The sequence below is a fragment of the Pseudophryne corroboree genome, chromosome 7, assembly GCF_028390025.1.
Source record: "Pseudophryne corroboree isolate aPseCor3 chromosome 7, aPseCor3.hap2, whole genome shotgun sequence".
Lineage (NCBI taxonomy): Eukaryota > Metazoa > Chordata > Amphibia > Anura > Myobatrachidae > Pseudophryne > Pseudophryne corroboree.
The window spans coordinates 221,820,575-221,842,602 of record NC_086450.1 but is presented as its reverse complement, the minus strand read 5'-3'; positions in this window follow the sequence as shown (position 1 = coordinate 221,842,602).

Below are 22,028 nucleotides of genomic sequence, written 5' to 3'. Positions count from 1 at the left end.
CATGTGGCAGATTGTGAATTTTGACTCATTCTGTGTGAATTTTGGCCCATTCCATGTGGCAGAATGTGAATTTTGGCTCATTCTGTGTGAATTTTGGCTCATTCCATGTGGCATAATGTGTAATGTGTAATGTGTAAGGAGCACCATTACTAGATAGTATAAGGGATCCTACTATTGTGGTGCATAATGTGTATATGGGGTATATGGTGTTGTACACTACGCTTAAGGGCATACCACCTTTTAAGTGGCCACACACTCTTTTCCAGGGCGCGGCGCACGCTTAATAACAGCCTTCACTTTTCCATACCCGCACTTCAAAACTTCCACTTCGACCACTGTGTGTGTGTGTATGTGTATGTGTGTGTGTGTGTATATATATATAATATATATATATATACACACACACACATGCACACACATATATATATTATATATACATGTGTGTGCTTCTTATTTGAAAGATTCTTTAAAATGTACAACCTAATTGTAATTTTCTTTGTATTGATTGAAAATGTTATGATTTTAAATTTAGATTTTAGGGCCCCACTGTCTTAAGTACCCCGGGCCCCCTGAAGCCTTAATCCAGCTCTGCAGACAGCACGGATGAATTGGGAATCTAACATGACCATGGATACATTTTGAAATTACAGTAGCCTCATGTATTCAGGACCAAATTAATCGTAGGTGGGCCCAATTCAAAGATTTGCAATATTATATTTTCTCTAGCAGTATAAAAGTAAAAAAAAATCAATCATATTTTTTTGCTTAACCATAACCAAAATTTGACCAGCATAAAATACAGAGAGCATCCTAGTACAAACTATGTAGGAACAATCATATTATAAGAAATCATCCCAGTGATTGTCATATAATATAGAGAACATCATAATAAGTGTCATACAATAGCAAGAACATCCCAGTGAAACCTAAAATACAAAATGTGGCTAATCAATAGCAGGACTGTACTTGTAAAAATAAACCATACTGTGTGAGTTAAAAGGGAGTGGGGTAACATTGACCTTGGACTATCTCAAAATGGTTTTGCAAGTTTCACAACCTCACACAGGTAGTTTACTGTCACACAGTGTTCAAAGAAGTTGTATTTTTCAAATGGGTTGTAAAAATGCATAGTTCCAATGTAGATCAACGTGTTAAGATTTAGTGATGGTCGTGAGGAATATGAAGATAATGAACATCATGGAAGGCCTTGCACATCAACAAGAAACAAAAATGTTGGGAACATTGAGAAAATTTGTTTGAATTGACCGTCGACTCAGCATCCGAAGGATAGTAGAAACGGTAAACAATGAAAAAAAAGTAATTGTTGTGCATCAAAAGTTTGTACTAAGATGATTACAAGGGTTCTCACTGCAAAGCAGAAAGAAAATTGGACGCAAATCAGTACAGACATTTTGGAATAAATTCAAGCGGATTCACATTTCTTAGATAATGTTATTACCTGTTACGAAACAGGGCTCTTCCTGTATAATCCTGAGACAAAACACCAGTCCATGCACTGGAAAACACCATGAATGAAGAAAACATGTCAAAGCAAATCCAAATTCGACGTTATGTTAATTGTTTTCTTTGATTTCAAGGGTGTTATTTTGGCACACTGGGTACCAGAAGGCACAACAGTGAATCAGCATTACTATAAAAATGTTCTAGAAACTTTGCAAGTAAGAATTAGAAGAAAGAGGCTGGAGTTGTGGAAAAATGGTTTCATCCTCCATCAGGACCAGTGCCGTTTCTAGGACCGGACAAGCCATGCAATCGCACAGGGTGCATGCAGCCATGGTCTGCAGTGGCATTTCTTGCAGACTGGACATCTGCATGTAATAACACTGGTGCCTGGTACATCAGATTTAGAATACCATCTATCATTTGTATTATCCATTTGAGGGGATTAGTGTTTATCCCCCACCTTGTGGTTAAATTAGGCTGCCTGGCTTATTTTACTGCGCATACCTTGTGTAAATTAATTTTTTCTAGAAGCATCTGCATGGAATACAACTGAAAATGTCCCAAACAAAATGGTTAATACCTCAGAGGAGACATGCTGGAGGTCCATTAGTACCTCTAGTAACAGGGAAATAGTACAGGAGCACACAGCGGTAATGAAAAGTAGCATTGACATAATGACGTCATTACCGATGCATGGCTTGGATTGTGAGAACGATAACGCCCAAACAGACAATCGGATCAAAATTTGGATTGCACCTCCAGTGTGTAAAATTTCCTAATCTACTGTACAAAAATGGTCTTTCACTTTTTACCGTATCTGCTACGTGTGCTCCTCGGGTAACGCCAAGAACCATGGATTAATATTTACTTACATTAAGATATCTCAAATTTACAGCTCTATAGATTTACCAAATATTTAACACTCATTTATATTTACAACCATGAAAATCAGAAACTCCCGTGTGAAGAACACGTAGAACAGTTAATGGAAAATAAGAATGTAGCAGTGTGTGGAAGCAAAAGTGGAGTAAATTAAAGGGGAACAGAGTTAAAATGTACTTAATATAATTAAATATAAATTATAGTATCAGTCTTGGTATTTATTAGCCACACCTCATACAAGGGTACCCTATGGAACACCATACACTACCAATACAGAAAATATCCAAGAGAAAGCCATAAAATATAGAGAGTATGCTAGTGACCACATACAATACAGACAGCATCCTGGTAGTAGCCATACAATAGAGCCATACAACAGAGCTTCATAGTAACTGCCATGCAATACAGAGTGAATCTCATAGTAAACCATGCAATGAGAGCATCTTAGTGACTGCCATACAATGTAGAGAGCACCAGAGAAACCTCCATACAATAGAGAGAGCACCCTACAACTCACCATATGATACCAGGAGCATCTGAGTGACCACCACACATGGAAGCCATGAAAAATATATATACGGGTTACTGAAATTAATATAGTAAATGCAAAAGCAAAAAAATTGTATTGGAAAAACCATATATACCGCAAGTTTACTATATTAAGAGCTATTTCAAACTGCAGTAGCTGAAGTGCCTGGCATTACCCATGTTTAAATATTCCAGTTATTAATCTATTAATGAGTTGGATGTGACTGTCAACATATTAAAACTAATTAGTAACTTAGTAGCTCTTCCAGCTCACCCATGTGGTGGCTGTCCAGTGCTGTTTTTGTTTTTTGGGTGTCAACAGTAGCCCGGATCCCCAGATTTTCTTTCTGTTCAGTCTTGTTCAGCCCTTTTCCATTGCGAGATGGATTTAATGTTTTCTGTTATCATTGTTGCTATTCCAAAGCTTTTAGATACACAAAATTTTTTGTCTTCCCACCTCCATTTCTGTCAGTTATTTTAGTTCATTAATTTATAGTTATTTCAGTCAGTTATTTCAGGTGATTAAATTATGATTATTTCTCTCAGTTATTACAGTTAATTCAAGTTTTCATGCAAATCCATCCAGTGGAATTCAAAGAACAAGCTCCCTGGGTCAAAGTTCTGTCCACCGTACACCAACGGGAGGTCTGAGTGGGACCCCAACCCCCTAGGACAGGGGTGGCCAACCAGTCAGAGACAAAGAGCCAAGAAATCTTGTTAGGTACATCAAATAGCTGACTTCGAGCCGAAGGCGCACTTGCAAAAATGGGGTGTGACCTTGTGCCTGCTAGGCCACGCCCCTGGTATAAAATACATTGAAAAAGCCAGATCCAACATAAAATACAATAAAAAGCCACTTCTACATAAAATAATTGAAAAAGCCAGATCCGCATAAAATATATTGGAAAACCAGATTCACATAATACACTTCAGTTCCCCCATGTCTCACTCCAGCTAGCACCCACCTGTGTCACTCCAGCCAGCACCCGCCTGTGTCACTCCAGCCAGCACCCGCCTGTGTCACTCCAGCCAGCTCCCCCGTGTGTATTTGGCTCCCTCAGTTCTCAATCTACGTAGTGCTGCTGCATGTCTGGCTGGAGTGCAGCGGTTTACAGATCTCTTGTGGTCACGTGACTTTGAGTGTTGGGAGCCACATTTGAATGAAGAAAGAGCCGCATGTGGCTCAAGAGCCACGCGTTGGCCACCACTGCCCTAGGATGTTTTTACTTTCTGATTTAAAAAAATATATATTTTCATTTTTAACCCATTATGTTTAAACAATTTATTTAGTGATATAAAATAACTGAACCCACAAATACCTTGTTCTCATATATTACATTACCTTGTGTTTTTCTTTGTCAATGTACCACGAATGACTAATTCATATGTTCTATATTCAAAATCACTTTGAACATGCAAATGTAACTCATGGAGAACAATACTATATACTGTTTGCTAACATATACATGGCTCATAACTTATCACAATCTCAAACATAAATACATTAAATGGTGTTAAATGGCTTTAAAACATTTATTCAAAATGTGTGCATGAGTTAAGGGTTGTATTTACTAAGCCTTGAATGGAGATAAAGTCAACTGAGATAAAGTACCAGCCAATCGGCTCCTAACTGCCATGCCATAGGCTGTGTTTGAAAAATGACAGTTAGGAGCTGATTGGCTGGTACTTTATCTCCGTCCACTTTATCTCCATCCATGGCTTAGTAAATAGACCCGTCAGACTTACTGGATGAGTTGTTAGTGAACCAGAGGGTTGAGCTTACAAATCTAGGGAAAATGAAGGATGCTGTTGCAGCTGCTACTGCTACAGATACACAGTCTTTCAAGTACCCACTCCAATGTGACAACAGTCAGAGAATATCTGTAATGAATCAACACAAGATGATATTGCTGATAGACAAGTGCCACATATCACAAAGAGGAAGAATGCGATTGTGAATAAAGAGGCAATGGCAAGATTGCATTCATGGATTCAAGGTCAGGAGTTCAGAAAATAAGGTTAAGATCTGACAACAGTTCATAGGGGAGCCCATGCCTTACAGCAGGCTGAGGGCATAGAAGGGGCAGGCTCCCTGGTCCATCTTCATGTGCCCTGGTCAGGAGTGGAATCAGGTGGGCCGGGCATGGGGATGGTTGGTTTTTTAGTGGAGTGTCTATTTGTTAGAGTCTCAATAAGCTCCCCCAGTCTTTGGTTTAGAAGAGAGGTCTCCCACATCCTGGCCTAAGATTCCTTCTCCAGGAACTCCATAATGAAATTAAGGTGTGTGTTCATGCCTTCCAGTGCCACCCTGATGACTGCAATATTTTCTTCAAGGGTAGCACTGGAGGAGGGTTGAGATAATGTTATGTATGTTTTTTGTGTAATGTGAGCTGCGATCTTTGTTGTTTGCTGGGTTGATTGTGTGTTGTTATAGGCTTGCATGTTCAGATGCCATTTTGTGTGGGACATGTGGTCAAATGTAGTACTTACAAGTTCTGTAAATTAAGGCAGGGTCAGCTAAAACAGTATCCATATTTGTTATTGTTTTAATTGTTTATTTTTCAAAAAATGTAGTATGTGGCACTTATGTGGTCATCATATGATACAAGCAGATGCAGCCATTTTTATAAACAAGAATATGTTCATTTGCTACAACAAAGGGCCTAATTCAGACCTGATCACCGCAACGGCAGCGATTGCACCCTGAAGCCCTTTGTGTCGTTCGCACACAGTGAGAAGCAAAAGCATCTCACTGCTGTGATTGAATCTGCCTGATTGACAAGGAGAGGCAGTCGCTGGGCTGGAAGGGCCGTGCCTGCTGCATTTCAACACCATTGGGGGGGCAAGGTCTGGACAACGCAAACGTGTCCGGACCCAGGGCCATAACTACCTATGGGCGAGCAGTGCATGGCACACAGCGCAAAAGCACTGTGAGCGCAGGACTGCCGCGACTACTGCCGCTTGCTGCAGCGCTGGTAGCGATGACCGGCAAGGTACACCTGGCCCCTTCTCCTGCAATTGCCGTGGCCACCAGTGGTGTAGCTGCCCACCCCCTCCCGTCTCCCCATATCCAGCTGCAAGTAATCCTATCACAGTCAGTGGCCGCACGAAACCCCGCCCACTTCCTCGTGAACCCCCCCAATGGATCTCTGTCTGCAGATTATTACACATACAGCAGCAGGCAGTGAGAAAGTGCTTCCCATGTGCTATTATTACCGCTCCCCGCGCCACCCATCTTGAACTGCAGTGAGCGGAGAGGGACTCCTGGGGGACAGACCAGAACTCAGCAGTTGAATAGAAAAGTAAGCAGTGCAATACACACTCTCACCTTCTCGGGGTAATTCAGAGTTGATTGCAGCAGCAAATTTGTTATCATTTGGACAAAACCATGTGCACTGCAGGTGTGGCAGATATAACATTTGCAGAGTTAGATTTGGTGGGTTATTTTGTTTCTGCGCAGGGTAAATACTGGCTGCTTTATTTTTACACTGCTAACACTGATTTCAGCTTGAACACACCACACCCAAATCTAACTATCTCTGCACATGCTACATCTGCCCCCCCCCCCCCCCCCCGCAGTGCACATCGGCCCTCATTCCGAGTTGATCGGTCGCAAGGCGAATTTAGCAGAGTTACACACGCTAAGCCGCCGCCTACTGGGAGTGAATCTTAGCTTCTTAAAATTGCGACCGATGTATTCGCAATATTGCGATTACTAACTACTTAGCAGTTTCAGAGTAGCTCCAGACTTACTCTGCCTGTGCGATCAGTTCAGTGCTTGTCGTTCCTGGTTGACGTCACAAACACACCCAGCGTTCGCCCAGGCACTCCCACCGTTTCTCCGGCCACTCCTGCGTTTTTTCCGGAAACGGTAGCGTTTACAGCCACACGCCCCTGAAACGCCGTGTTTCCGCCCAGTAACACCCATTTCCTGTCAATCACATTACGATCGCCGGAGCGAAGAAAAAGCCGTGAGTAAAAATACTTTCTTCATAGTAAAGTTACTTGGCGCAGTCGCAGTGCGAACTTTGCGCATGCGTACTATGCGGATTTTCACTGCGATGCGACGAAAAAGAACGAGCGAACAACTCGGAATGAGGGCCATGGTTTTGTCCAACTGCTAACAAATTTGCTGCTGCGATCAATTCTGAATTATGCCCTTTCTCTCTTTACACACATACACACACACACACACACACACACACACACACACACACACTCTTTCCACACATATACACACACACTCTCTCTCCCCTCTACCCAGCTAGCGTAATGTGTATAAGGGGCTCTTCTATGGTGTAACATATATAAGGTGACAGACGGACACTGCTGCTCTCTGTAATGTGACTGACGGACACTGCTGCGCTGTGTAATGCGAATGACGAATGCTGCTGCTCTCTGTAATGTGACTGATGGATGCTGCTGCACTGTGTAATGTGACTGACGAATGTTACTGTGCTGTGTAATGTGACTGACTGACTGACTGACTGACACTACTGTGTGGTGTAATGTGACTGACTGATGCTACTGTGCGGTGTAATGTGACTGATGGATGCTACTGTGCGGAGTAATGTAACTGACTGATGCTACTGTGCAGTGTAATGTGACTGACAGATGCTTCTGTGCGGTGTAATGTGACTGACGGATGCTACTGTGCAGTGTAATGTGACTGACGGATGCTACTGTGCCGTGCAATGTGACTGACGGATGCTACTGTGTCGTGTAATGTGACTGACGGATGCTACTGTGTGGTGTAATGTGACTGACTGATGCTACTGTGTGGTGTAATGTGACTGACAGACGCTACTGTGCGGTTTAATGTGATTGACCACTATTTTTGGCACAGGGCACCAAAATGTCTAGTTAGCGTTCTGGCCTGCCTAATGCATAAAAAAAAAAAGAATGACTGCCTGCCATAATGTGTAAAAAGGGGGACCCTGCCTTATGTGTAAAAATGGGAGACTGCTGCCATAATATGTAAAAGGGGGAACTGCTGCCTAAAGTGTAAAAAGGGGGACTCTGCTGCTGCAATGTGTAAAAAAGGGGGACTCTGCCTGTCATAATGTGTAAAAAGGGGACTATGCATGCCTAATGTGTAAAAGGGAGCTCTGTGGCCACGCCCCTTCCCCATGAAGCTACACCCCTATATATTTGGTGAGTGCCTAAGGCACACACTGGCTTTATTTTATATATGGGGGGTTCCAATGCTGTTTCTTGCACACAGCGCTAAACTGTCTAGTTACGGCACTGTCCGAACCATTGCTGGGGCAGGCCATGGCGGCTGCATGATGCCACACAAAGCTGCTGCAACCCAACACATGGCGGGTAGCACCTCTGCGGGTGGGGAAGGGGTGGTAGAGCATGACAGGCCCAATTCAGAGCAGGTCGTAGGAGTACTAAAATTAGCACATCTACAATCAGAATCTCTGAAATGCAGGGTGGCGCCCTGCATGATAAGCTATACCCCCCTTCCCCCCTCACAGTGGTGCAAAAGCTTTGCACAGCAGTGATGCTTTCACACCCAGCGTTAAGCTCCCTGCCTACACAGCCTATGTATTGGGTTGTGGCTGCTGCGTGTGATGTCATGCATCTGCCATGGCCTGCCCCAGCAACGCTTCGGACATGCCTGCGTTGTCCGGACCATTCCTCCCCAACGGCGTTCTAATGCCACTGGCCGGTCCCCTCCTGCACCATGACCGTCTCTGCCTGTCAATCAGGCAGAGGCAATCACAGCAGTGAGATGCTTTCGCAGTACACAAAGGGCTTCAGACTGCGATCACAGCCATTACAGCGATCGGGTCTGAATTAGGCCTGACATGCTTGGCATCCCCTCTGCATGTCAGAGATTCTGGGCCTAAATCAGACCCTGATCACAGCAACAAAAATGTTCTCTAATGGACAAAATCATTTGCACTTCGGGGGGAAGGGGCAAATATAACATGTGCAGGGAGAGTTTGATTTGGGTGGGGTGGTGTGTTCAAACTGAAATCTAAATTACAATGTAAATATAAAGCAGCCAGTATTTACCCTGCACAGAAACAAAATAACCCACCATCGGAATTTACAGTATGATGCACTGTTCATGTGCATCTAGCCGAAGAAGCTTAACAAAATGTAATATTTTTTGCAATGAATAGAAGGGATTTCCCAATAAACAGAAGGGAGTGTTCTCTCTGCTCATGAGGCAGCTTGGGCATAAAACCCAGCCCTTAGCCTCCTCCAAGTACCTGTAAGACTAAATCTCAACATTCTGAACATGTTGACATTTTAACCATGTTGACCTATGTATTTGTCGACATACTTGTTGTTCACCTAACTTCCATGTTGACATTCCAACTGTCTACATTCAGAACAGAACCTGTCAATATTCTTATGCTGACATTCTGAATTTCAACCTTCTGAGTGTTGACTAGTCAAATCACACCCCTCCTAAAATCAGTGTGGTAGCTAGCAGATGATTTGGGCACGTGCCCCCGAGGGGAGCACCGCCCACTAGTCCACCACCATGACCCACTACCCAGCAGCAAACCACCCGCAATCCCCTCCAGCTGGAGATAAGAGAAACTTTGCAGACCATGGGTTAAAATTTACTAAGATGGGAGTTCTATTTAAGATGGGATGTTGCCCATAGCAACCAATCAGATTCCAGGTATTATCTTCTAGAAGGTGCTACATAAATGAGAAGTAGAAGCTGATTGGTTGCTATGGGCAACATCCCATCTAAAATAGGACTCCCATCTTAGTGAATTTACCCCCATGAGTACAAGTTGACCACATGGGAGTGTACTTGTGGGAGTGTCACTAGAAGTGCGTCCCCGCCCCTCTCCCAGGCACTGCCATTTGGTACAATGCTGTTGCCTACCTCTGGCTTGTGCTCCGGGCTACAGTGGCGTAACTAGCATGAGGTGAGTAGGGCATGTGCACTCGGGGCTGTGGCAGACCCAGTAGAGGGGGGCGCCACTGACCAGTGTATCACCATGACCCACTTCCCTGCAGCAATCCACTCCCGATCCCCTTCAGCTGGAGAGGAGAGAAATCTCACGGTCTGCGAGTACTAGATGACCACATGAGGCCAGCACCAAGGAAGCGCGCACTAGGGCCAGGATGAATGTAGTACGAGTTCAGTGGCTGTGCAGGATGCCGACAAAACTTGGGCAGTTTTTTAGGGACAATCATGTACATGGCTAAACCATACCTTGTACATTATTGCCTCTTTAAAATAACATCCAAGTTCAGCTGGCATCCTGCAAAAACGAGGGGAACCAGTGGCATCAGTGGTAGAGGAACCAGTTGCATGTTTATGCCCTGTCAGGACCTTTTGTCTAGACTAAGTTTGCGTTAGCTGTTGAACCTGAGTAGACAAGGTATCCATGAAAGTTGGATTCACTATTGGTACTATATTGGGTGGGTGGTGACATAGGGGGGCCCATGCTGGGTGTAAGTCAGTCCATCAGAGTACCTAATAGTTTAGAGAAAGCCACCCAGGGAGGATCCTGCATAGGAGCAGGAGGTGTGGACTGACTAGGAGGTGTATAACAGTTAGCACAGAGGCCATCGTGTATAACATCCTCCGCAGATAACCCTGCCAGGCAAACACTACAACTCAGGGGATTTTGCTTGCTTGTGTTCCTTTTTGTTGGACATGTTAGTAAAACAATATAGGCGCCCTTACAATATATAGATAGTCAGAGTGTAGTATGTGACTGAACACAGCCGAGTATGTGTTGTGAGAAATAGCACTGAAAGCACCTGTGCACAGGGTATAGAAATAAACAGAGATAGGTATATATGGTACAGCTGAGAGTAAAGTCAGACAGCAGAACTAGCACACAGTCACTCACATACAATGCAGATACATGTACAATATCACTGCAATGAACACTTCAATCAACTACTCAGCTTGTTTTGAAGCAGGTAGGATATAACTGATTGTAAAAACCTGGTGTGCTGCAGACATTTTTACAGGGATAATGAACCCAGCATTCCTGGAGACCTGCTTGCTGACTGCTGTAAAATGGCTACCCTGGTCTCTGAGGGTAGGAGGGAGAGTGAGGCACCTCAAGGGCAGGAAATCTTTAGTAGACTGGTGCCCAGAGCTTGGAGAGGGACTACAGGTCAAGCACCGCCTCCCCTATGCTGGTCTTCTACCCCAGGTATTAAAAAGGGTCTTAATAAATAGGCGAGGTTACAGGGGAGAAGAGCCAAGCATTCTGGGATACGCTGAAAGCTTTAAGTGTTTGGTACTCGGACCCTCATCCACCACCTACAACCCACAATGTTCACTGTGGAACCCCAATCAAACCTGATAAAGAAAGTATCCTAACCAAAGTCCATACTTTTTGAGGGTGTGGTTCATAGCATTGACCACACTTAGGTCCACAGTGTCTAGGTCGACCACTATTGGTTGACAGTAACTAAGTCAACACCCAAAATAGGTCAACACAAGCATAGAAACCATGTCAACCTAATGCATGTCGACCAATAGTGGATACCCTTTTTGAAACAATGGACCTGATTGGATTGCATGCTGGGGGCCGCCCATCGCAGGGCAAGGTCTCCAAGCATGCTAACCACCGCCCCCCCCCCCCCTTGGGGCATGATTGTGGCAGCTGCATGACATCACAGGAAGCCGCTGCAATCACTACAAATAGGGTAGCCTCCTGTTGGCGCAGCCTGGCTGTGCCCACAGGAGGCTCGCCACCATTTTCATTATCGCAGCGGCTGCCTGTGATATCATGCAGCCGCCCCAATCATGCGCCCATCATGCCCAACATTCATGCCACCACATCCCATTGATATGCCGGCCCCCGCAATGCTCCATTTTCGCCTTGGAAACAAAGCATTGTCACCACCCCCCACCTCACAAACACCTCAGCCTTATTGACAGGCAGAGGCAATCGCATTTTCAGTGGATCACCACAGAAAGTGCGGTCACATGCGCAGGACAGGTCCTGCACATGAGCAAGGCATTCTCATCATAGTTTTTGCGGTTGGATCACGTATTGCGATCTAACCTGTATCAGGCCCAATGTGCATTCAAGGCAGGGTAAAGTGAACCACTAGTCACAGGGGCAATAGCCATTATGCAGTTTGCTTACCTGCCATAAATCTTTGCAAAAGAATTTCCTGCACACATAGGTGCTGATTTCGTGGGTGATCCCGGGCCCAAGCACCCACGGAGAACGGGGAGCACCCACGGAACCAGCCGCTTCCCCAGTAGTTACCGCTAGCCGCCACCCGTAGCCCCCACAGTGAATTGAGATGCGCTGGGGGCTGCGGAAGCGCTTTCGTACAGTGCAGTGTAAAATACCCCACCAAAAATGGCCGCCACCAAAGTGGAGACAGACGCTAGAGGTCACATTTTTACCTCTAGAGCCTGTCTCCCGACGGCGGGCATTTAAGGTATTATTTTACACTGCAATGTACAGAAGCACTTCTGCAGCGCCCAGCAGGTCTCAATACACTGTTGGGGCTGCGGAGGCTAGCAGTATATTTAGTGATGCCCGCAGCCACCCTCCCATACTTTACTGAACCACTGGCAACGCGCAGGAGACCAGTGGCAATGCAAAAGAGACCCCTGGCAAGACGCAAGACACACCTGGCAATGCGCATAAAACCCCTGGCAACGCGCATGACACCCCTGACAATGGGAAGAAGACCCCTGGCAATACAAAGGAGACCCTTGGCCACACAAAGGAGACCCCTGTCAAGACAAATGACACACCTGGCAACGTGCATAAAACCCCTCGCAATGTGCATGAAACCCTTGGCAACAAGCATGAGATATCTGACAACATGCAGGCAATTTAAAAGTAATTAGAAGCCTTACTGTGTGGCATCATTTGTAAGGGGCATCAGGGGTACCATCAGAAATTCAGGGGCCCTGGACTCACAAAATATGCAGACCCCCCGCCCCCCCAAAAAAAACAAAACAAAAAAAAAACAACAAAACAATAATACTAAATAAAAATATATATATTAAAAAAACATAAAAATATATATACACACGCACATAAACACACACACACACACTTTCTCTCTCCCACCCACTCTGCCTCAACTTACCTATCACAGGCTGTCCGGAGCTGTAGCAGATGTGGTAGCAGCCTAGTCCCGTGTAGCTCCGCCCCTTCCATTTAGTGTAGTTCCACCCCATTTTCATGACCGAGATATGGCACTGTCACAAGAGGGGAGAGTACGATGCAAGCTTCTATTGAAAAGTCCCTGCCAAAATGGCCACCGCCTCAGAGGAGACAGTTATTAAAGATATTAGAGGAGCCTAGGTCGACGGCAGCATGAGCGGCCCGTGCCCTCTCCTCTCTGTCAGAGAGGCAGTGCCCGGTACTGCTGTGGCTGCAGCACCCCCCCCCCCGATGGCGGGCCCAAAAGGCATTTTTGTGTGTGGGGCATAAAATGGTGTCAGGGTGTCATAACTGTGTGTGGCATAGTATGTAATTGACGTTACAGTGTGTGGCATAAGGCATAATGGGCATTACGGTGTGGCATATTGCGTAATGGGCATTATGGTGTGTGTCATAATGTGTAATGGGCATTAGTCACTGCTGCAGCCGCCGGTTCATTCCCGCTGCCACCTCCCGCCGAGCACCCACCAGCAAAAACATAAACGACACCTGTGCCTGCACATCTATATCCATGTGCATTCTGTGTAATACACATATACTCAAATACAGTAGTCACTTCTGATGGTTGTGAATTTAAATATTTGGTTGCATTTTTCTCAATTTATTCACTGCTTTGCTATAATTTCAGCATAGAGCTTTCATGTTTAATAGTCATTAATAATCTTCTCAATCCACACAAGTGTACTCAATAGCAGTATTGATGCTTTTCTGTTTACAGTGCTGTAATTTAAACTTCCACTGATTAAAGTACTTAACACATTTTTATCAGCTTCTATAATTGCTACTTAGCTGCCTTTGATTTTGGTCATCTTAAAAAAATATTTTTTGTCTATGTATTTACTGTATTTTTCAGTTTTATTCAGTTACTTAGGGGTATGTTTAGGATAGATAGAAGTGGTGTCGCTGTGATAAAATGCATTGTCAGTGGGGTCATGCCGACCTGATGGCTCGTTGCAGTTTATCGCAGCTCAGCGATTGGGTCGGATCTGCACATGCGCCGGCGTGCCGTTGTACTGTAGCGATTGCCTCTGCCTGATTGACAGGCGGAGGTGGTCGCTGGGCAGGAGGGGGCTGGAGGGCGACGTTAAGCCACCGTTTAGGGGGCGTGGTCTGGCCAACGCAGGCGTGGCCGGAACATTGGGGGGCGGGCCGCGGCGCTGCGTGACATCACATGCAGCCGCTGCGACCCGGGGCAGCGAAGAGGTTCTCCCAGCCGCAGGCGCTGCGCTGGCCGGGAGTAACTCCTGAAATGCAGAAACATCGCTGCTGTGTGATACTTTTGCACTTCTGTGGGAAGGGGGGGTGGCACTGACATGCGGGGCGGACTAGCCCTGTGCTGGGCGTCCCCCCGCATGTCTGAGTCTCAGCTGCTCCGTACAATTGTATAGTATGCAAATTATAAATGTTACATCAATGCTGATTGGTTACTATGGGCAACTTCTCCACTGGCTCACTTCTCCACACTTTTCACTGCTTCATGAATAGACCCCTTTATGGCATACTGGGGCAGATGTATTAAGCTGGAGAAGTGATAAAGAAGTGATAAAGCAGTGATAAGTGCAAGGTTATAACTAGAGATGTGCACCGGAAATTTTTCGGGTTTTGTGTTTTGGTTTTGGATTCGGTTCCGCGGCCGTGTTTTGGATTCGGACGCGTTTTGGCAAAACCTCCCTGAAAATTTTTTGTCGAATTCAGGTGGTTTTTTTACAAAAAACCCTCAAAAATAGCTTAAATCATAGAATTTGGGGGTAGTTTTGATCCCATAGTATTATTGACCTCAATAACCACAATTTCCACTCATTTCCAGTCTATTCTGAACACCTCACACCTCACAATATTATTTTTAGTCCTAAAATTTGCACCAAGGTCGCTGGATGACTAAGCTAAGAAACCCAAGTGGCCGGAACAAACACCTGGCCCATCTAGGAGTGGCACTGCAGTGTCAGACAGGATGGCACTTAAAAAAATTAGCCCCAAACATCACATGATGCAAAGATAAATTAAAAAAAAAAGGTGCAAGATGGAATTGTCCTTGGGCCCTTCCACCCACCCTTATGTTGTATAAACAGGACATGCACACTTTAACAAACCCATCATTTCAGAGACAGGGTCTGCCACACGACTGTGGCTGAAATGACTGGTTGGTTTGGGACTCCACCAAAAAAGAAGCAATCAATCTCTCCTTGCACAAACTGGCTCTACAGAGGCAAGATGTCCACCTCATCCTCATCCTCCGATTCATCACCCTTTTCACTGTGTACATCCCCCTCCTCACAGAGTATTAATTTGTCCCCACTGGAATCCACCATCTCAGGTCCCTGTGTACTTTCTGGAGGCAATTGCTGGTGAATGTCTCCACAGAGGAATTGATTATAATTTATTTTGATGAACATCATCTTCTCCACAGTAACCTCTTACGCCGATTGCTGACAAGGTTACCGGCTGCACTAAACACTCTTTCGGAGTACACACTGGAGAGGGGGCTACTTAGGTAAAATAAAGCCAGTTTGTGCAAGGGCCTCCAAATTGCCTATTTTTCCTGCCAGTATACATACGGACTGTCTGACGTGCCTACTTGGATGCGGTCACTCATATAATCCTCCACCATTCTTTCAATGGTGACAGAATCATATGCAGTGACAGCAGACAAAATGTCAGTAATCGTGGCAGGTCCTTCAGTCCGGACCAGATGTCAGCACTTGCTCCTGACTGCCCTGCATCACCGCCAGCGGGTGGTTTTGGAAATCTGATCCTTTTCCTGGCAGCTCCAGTGGCGGGAGAAAATGAAGGAGGAGCTGTTGGCGGGTCACGTTCCGCTTGACTTGACAAGTGTCTCACCAGCAGGTCTTTGAACATCTGCAGACTTGTGTCTGCCAGAAAGAGAGATACAACGTAGGCTTTAAACCTAGGATCGAGCACGGTGGCCAAAATATAGTGCTCTGATTTCAACAGATTGACCACCCGTGAATCCTGGTTAAGCGAATGAAGGGCTCCATCCACAAGTCCCACATGCCTAGCGGAATCGCCCCGTTTTAGCTCCTCCTTCAACCTCCCCAGCTGCTTCTGCAAAAGCCTGATGTGGGGAATGACCTGACTCAGGCTGGCAGTGTCTGAACTGACTTCATGTGTGGCAAGTTCAAAGGGTTGCAGAACCTTGCACAACGTTGAAATCATTCTCCACTGCACTTGAGTCAGGTGCATTGCCCCTCCTTTGCCTATATCGTAGGCAGATGTATAGGCTTGAATGGCCTTTTGCTGCTCCTCCATCCCCTGAAGCATATAGAGGGTTGAATTCCACCTCATTACCACCTCTTGCTTCAGCTGATGGCGGGGCAGGTTCAGGAGTGTTTGCTGGTGCTCCAGTCTTCGGCACGCGGTGGCTGAATGCCGAAAGTGGCCCGCAATTCTTCTGGCCACCGATAGCATCTCTTGCACTCCCCTGTAATTTTTTTAAATAATTCTGCACCACCAAATTCAATGTATGTGCAAAACATGGGACGTGCTGGAATTTGCCCAATTGTAATGCACGCACAATATTAGTGGCCTTGTCCGATGTCACAAATCACCAGGAGAGTCCAATTGGGGTAAGCCAATCTGCGATGATGTTCCTCAGTTTCCGTAAGAGGTTGTCAGCTGTGTGCCTCTTATGAAAAGCGGTGATACAAAGCGTAGCCTGCCTAGGCACGAGTTGGCATTTGCAAGATGCTGCTACTGGTACCGCCGCTGCTGTTTTTGCTGCGGGAGGCAATACATCTACCCAGTTGGCTGTCACAGTCATATAGTCCTGAGTCTGCCCTGCTCCACTTGTCCACATGTCCGTGGTTAAGTGGACACTAAGTACAACTGCATTTTTTAGAACACTGGTGAGTCTTTTTCTGACGTCTGTGTACATTCTCGGTATCGCCTGCCTAGAGAAGTGGAACCTAGATGGTATTTGGTACCGGGGACACAGTACCTCAAGAAATTCTCTAATTGCCTGTGAACTAACGGCGGATACCGGACGCACGTCTAACACCAACACAGCTGCCAAGGCCTGAGTTATCCGCTTTGCAACAGGATGACTGCTGTGATATTTCATCTTCCTTGCAAAGCACTGTTTGACAGTCAATTGCTTACTGGAAGTAGTACAAGTGGTCTTCCGAGTTCCCCTCTGGGATGACGATCGACTCCCAGCAGCAACAACAGCAGCGCCAGCAGCAGTAGGCGTTACACATAAGGATCCATCAGAGGAATCCCAGTCAGGAGAGGACTCGTCAGACTTGCCAGTGACATGGCCTGCAGGACTATTGGCGTTCCTGTCTAAGGGGGAAATTGACACTGAGGGAGCTGGTGGTGTGGTTTGCAGGAGCTTGTGTACAAGAGGAAGAAGGGATTTAGTTGTCAGTGGACTGCTTCCGCTGTCACCCAAAGTTTTTGAACTTGTCAATGACTTCTGATGAATGCTCTCCAGGTGATGTTTAAGGGAGGATGTTCGTAGGTGGTTAACGTCCTTACCCCTACTTATTACAGCGTGACAAAGGCAACACATGACTTGACACCTGTTGTCCGCATTTCTGTTTAAAAAATTCCACACCGAAGAGGTGATTTTTTTTGTAATTTGACCATGCATGTCAATGGCCATATTCATCCCACGGACAACAGGTGTCTCCCCAGGTGCCTGACTTAAACAAACCACCTCACCATCAGATTCCTCCTTGTCAATTTCCTCCTCAGCGCCAGCAACACCCATATCCTCATCCTGATGTACTTCAACAGTTACATCTTCAATTTAAATATCAGGAACTGGACTGTGGGTGCTCCTTCCAGCACTTGCAGGGGGCGTGCAAATGGTGGAAGGCGCCACCTCTCCCCGTCCAGTGTTGGGAAGGTCAGGCATCGCAACCGACACAATTGGACTCTCCTTGGGGATTTGTGATTTAGAAGAACGCACAGTTCTTTGCTGTGCTTTTGCCGGCTTAAGTCTTTTCATTTTTCTAGCGGGAGGATGAGTGCTTCCATCCTCATGTGAAGCTGACCCACTAGCCATGAACATAGGCCAGGGCCTCAGCCGTTCCTTGCCACTCCATGTCGTAAGTGGCATATTGGCAAGTTTACGCTTCTCCTTTTAATTTAGATTTTTGGGTCATTTTACTGAACTTTTGTTTTTTGGATTTTACATGCTCTCTACTATGACATTGGGCATCGGCCTTGGCAGATGACGATTATGGCATTTCATCGTCTCGGCCATGACTAGTGGCAGTAGCTTCAGCACGAGGTGGAAGTGGATCTTGATCTTTCCCTATTTTACCCCCCACATTTTTGTTCTCCATCTTTTAATGTGTGGAATTATATGCCAGTAATATATCAATAGCAATGGCCTACTGTACCGTACTGCTATACATATATATATATATATATACTGTCCTAAAGCCCGGCACTCCCTCTGCTGATTACGTGCCCCGGTGCCCTCAGAATAAATGCTGAATAGAGGATACAAAGGCTGCGGCACTTAGGGTCTTAGATTCAAAAAGCTTGTATTGATGCTCAGTTACATTGCGCACCCGGTGGGGCGCGGGTGCGCTATGTAACTGAGCATCAATACAAGCTTTTTGAATCTAAGACCCTGAGTGCCGCAGCCTTTGTATCCTCTATATATATATATATATATATATATACTGGTGGTCATCAAAATTCTGCACTGTCCTCCTACTATATACTGCACACAACTACAATACAGCACACATATGGATAGTATACTTGACGACAGAGAGGTAGAGCAATGGACTACTGTACCATACTGCTATATATATATATATATATATATATATATATATATATACTGGTGGTCAGCAAAATTCTAAACTGTCCTCCTTCTATATACTGTGCACAACTAAAATGCAGCACAGATATGGATAGTATACTTGACGACACAGAGGTAGAGCAATGGACTACTGTACCTTACTGCTATATATATATATATATATATATATATATATTCAATAGACAAAAAACCTTACGGTTTCACATGTCCCATTAAGGCTTCTTAGACATGATCGAAATTTCAGAAACCTGTTGTAACTCTTCCACTCAAACTCCAAAAAGCAATGAAATTCCGATCATTAAGGCTGACGCCTTAATGGACGTGTTCCTTGCGCAATACAGATATGGTATGCCATCACAGCCTGTGGGTAAGTGCAGATTCAGCACTCTCACAGAGTGAGATTGCTGTCACTCACACAATGGTGGAGCTGCTAATTCACAGATTTGTGTGCTCATTGGAATACACACATGCAGTCTATGCAACTGAAGGTCTGAACAGTTTTGTGGTGCTCCCATCCCACACAGTGCCCACAACCATCCCATTCGGTCACCACAACAATCCCACCTTGTTACAACATCCTTCTAACTCCATACATCCATCTCACTTAGTATACACATTTAGCTCCCTCAAACATCTTGGTTAATTGCTAAAACTATAATACCCTATCTACGGTCTATGCATCTACACTTACTTCCCCTATACACCCCCATGCTGCCCTGTCTTCCCCAATCCCTACTGCTGTGTTCTCCCATCTGTGCTAGTCTGTACTAACTTATCTGTACCATCTGCCTTTCCCCATCTGTGCCTTGTCTGTACCACCGTTTCCTTCTCTCTGTGCTGCTCAGTGTTTCCTTCTTCAACGTCACTCTGCCTCCTTCAGTACATGGCACACTATCTTCTCTCCCATCTGCACCAGTTTTCTACCCATTCATGCCAGTGTTTTCAACCCATCTGCACCATTTCCCCCATCTGCACCGCTCTGTCTCCCTTCCCATACTTGCTGCTTAATCTACCCCCTATCCACACCACTCTTACCCCATTCATGTAGCTGACATCCTGAAGGTAAATTTCGTGGATCCTGCGCTCTTGGCAGGGGTATAACCGCTACAGCCCACCCCCCAGTGGTCCGGAAACGCCTCTGTTGTGCAGACCATGCACTGCCAATGGCATGCTAACGCTGTTTGCACGCCCCCCTCCTTCCCCGCAACCACCTCTGCCTATCAATCAGGCAGGGTGATCGCAGCCAGTGAGATGCTGATAGCATCTCACTGGGCTCCTGGGGTACGCACGCGCAGTGCGGCCATTGCACGTGCGCACCTCACAAACTAATTCAGACTGCGATTGCTGCTGCTGCGGTCTGAATTACCCCCTGTGTTTCTTTGTCACCCCCCATCAGTGCTGCTTAGTGTTCCCTCTATCCACACACTTCTGTTCCCCCATCCACACCGCTCTCCTCCCTCCAATCAACAACACTCTTACCTCATCTGAGCAGCTTTGTCTTCCGCTCAGACCTTCAGTTGCATAGACTGCATGTGTGTATTCCAATGAGCACACAAATCTGTGAATTAGCAGCTCCACCATTGTGTGAGTGACAGCAATCTCACTCTGTGAGAGTGCTGAATCTGCACTTACCCACAGGCTGTGATGGCATACCATATCTGTATTGCGCAAGGAACACGTCCATTAAGGCGTCAGCCTTAATGATCGGAATTTCATTGCTTTTTGGAGTTTGAGTGGAAGAGTTACAACAGGTTTCTGAAATTTCGATCATGTCTAAGAAGCCTTAATGGGACATGTGAAACCGTAAGGTTTTTTGTCTATTGAATTTCATCGCTTTTTTTTAATTTATTTTTTTTATTCAGAAATGTAAAATTTCAATGTAAGAATAAACATTTGATTTTTTAAATGTTTAATGAAAATGTTCGTATAACATCACTGTTCTGTGCAAAATTATTTTATTAACCAAACCGAATTGTTTAAGGTCCATACACACTTAACGATTTAATGAGAAACGTCGCTCATTTTCCCCCTCCTTGAGCGACATCGCTCGTTTTATCGTTAAGTGTGTATGCCGCCGGCGATGAACGATGCGCGGCCCCGCGGGTCGGCAACAATCGTCGCTGTCGGTAGGTCATGCATGAAGGATGTGGACTGTCGTCCACGACCTTCATGCAGGGCTGGCGGGGGCGTGACGTCACTGAGCGATATGAGCGGTCATATCGCTCAGTGTGTACAGTCGGCCGCCGGCCGGCCCGGGAGGGGGAAACATTAGACGATGTCGCTCACAGAGCGACATCGTTTAATGTGTATGGGCCTTTAGACTTTGGTCAAAATATTTTGCTGCCTTTGCAGCTGATGCAGGGAGGGGGGTAGGCGGCAGCAGCCTGTGACTGAGGCTGGAGGTAGACGTGAAATGCATTGATTGTACGTGTGAGTGCGTGGTGTCAGGTGCTGTGCGTGTATATGTGTGTGTGCGTCAGGTGCTGCCTGTGTATCAGCTCCTGTGTGTGTGTGTGTGTGTGTGTGTGTATGTGTGTGTCAGGTGCTGCGTGTATATATGAGTGTGTCTGGTGGTGCGTGTGTATGCATCAACTGCCGCACGTGTGTGTGTGTCAGGTGTTGCGGGTGTATATGTGTGTGAGTATCAGGTGCTCCGCGTGTGTACAAGTGTATGTCTGGTGCTGTGCATGAATACGTATGTCTGTGTCAGGTGCTGCGCGTGTACATGAGTGTGCGTCAGGTGCTGCACGTGTACATGAGTGTGCATTAGGTGCTGCGCGTGTACATGAGTGTGCGTCGGGTGCTGCATGTGTACATGAGTGTGCATTAGGTGCTGCGCGTGTACATGAGTGTGCGTCAGGTGCTGCGTGTGTACATGAGTGTGTGTCAGGTGCTGCGCGTGTACATGTGTGTGCGTCAGGTGCTACACGTGTACATGTGTGTGCGTCAGGTGCTACACGTATCTATGTGTGTGTGAGTAAGGTGCTGCCTGTGTATGTGTGTGTCTGATGGTGTGCGTGTATATGTATGTGTCAGGTGCTGCATGTTTATTTTATTGTGTCTGATGCTACGTGTGTGTGTCAGGTGCCGCACGTGTATATGTGTGTGTGTCAGGTGTTGCGCGTGTATGTGTGGGTCAGGTGCTGCATGTTTATTTTATTGTGTCTGATGCTACGTGTGTGTGTCAGGTGCCGCACGTGTATGTGTGTGTG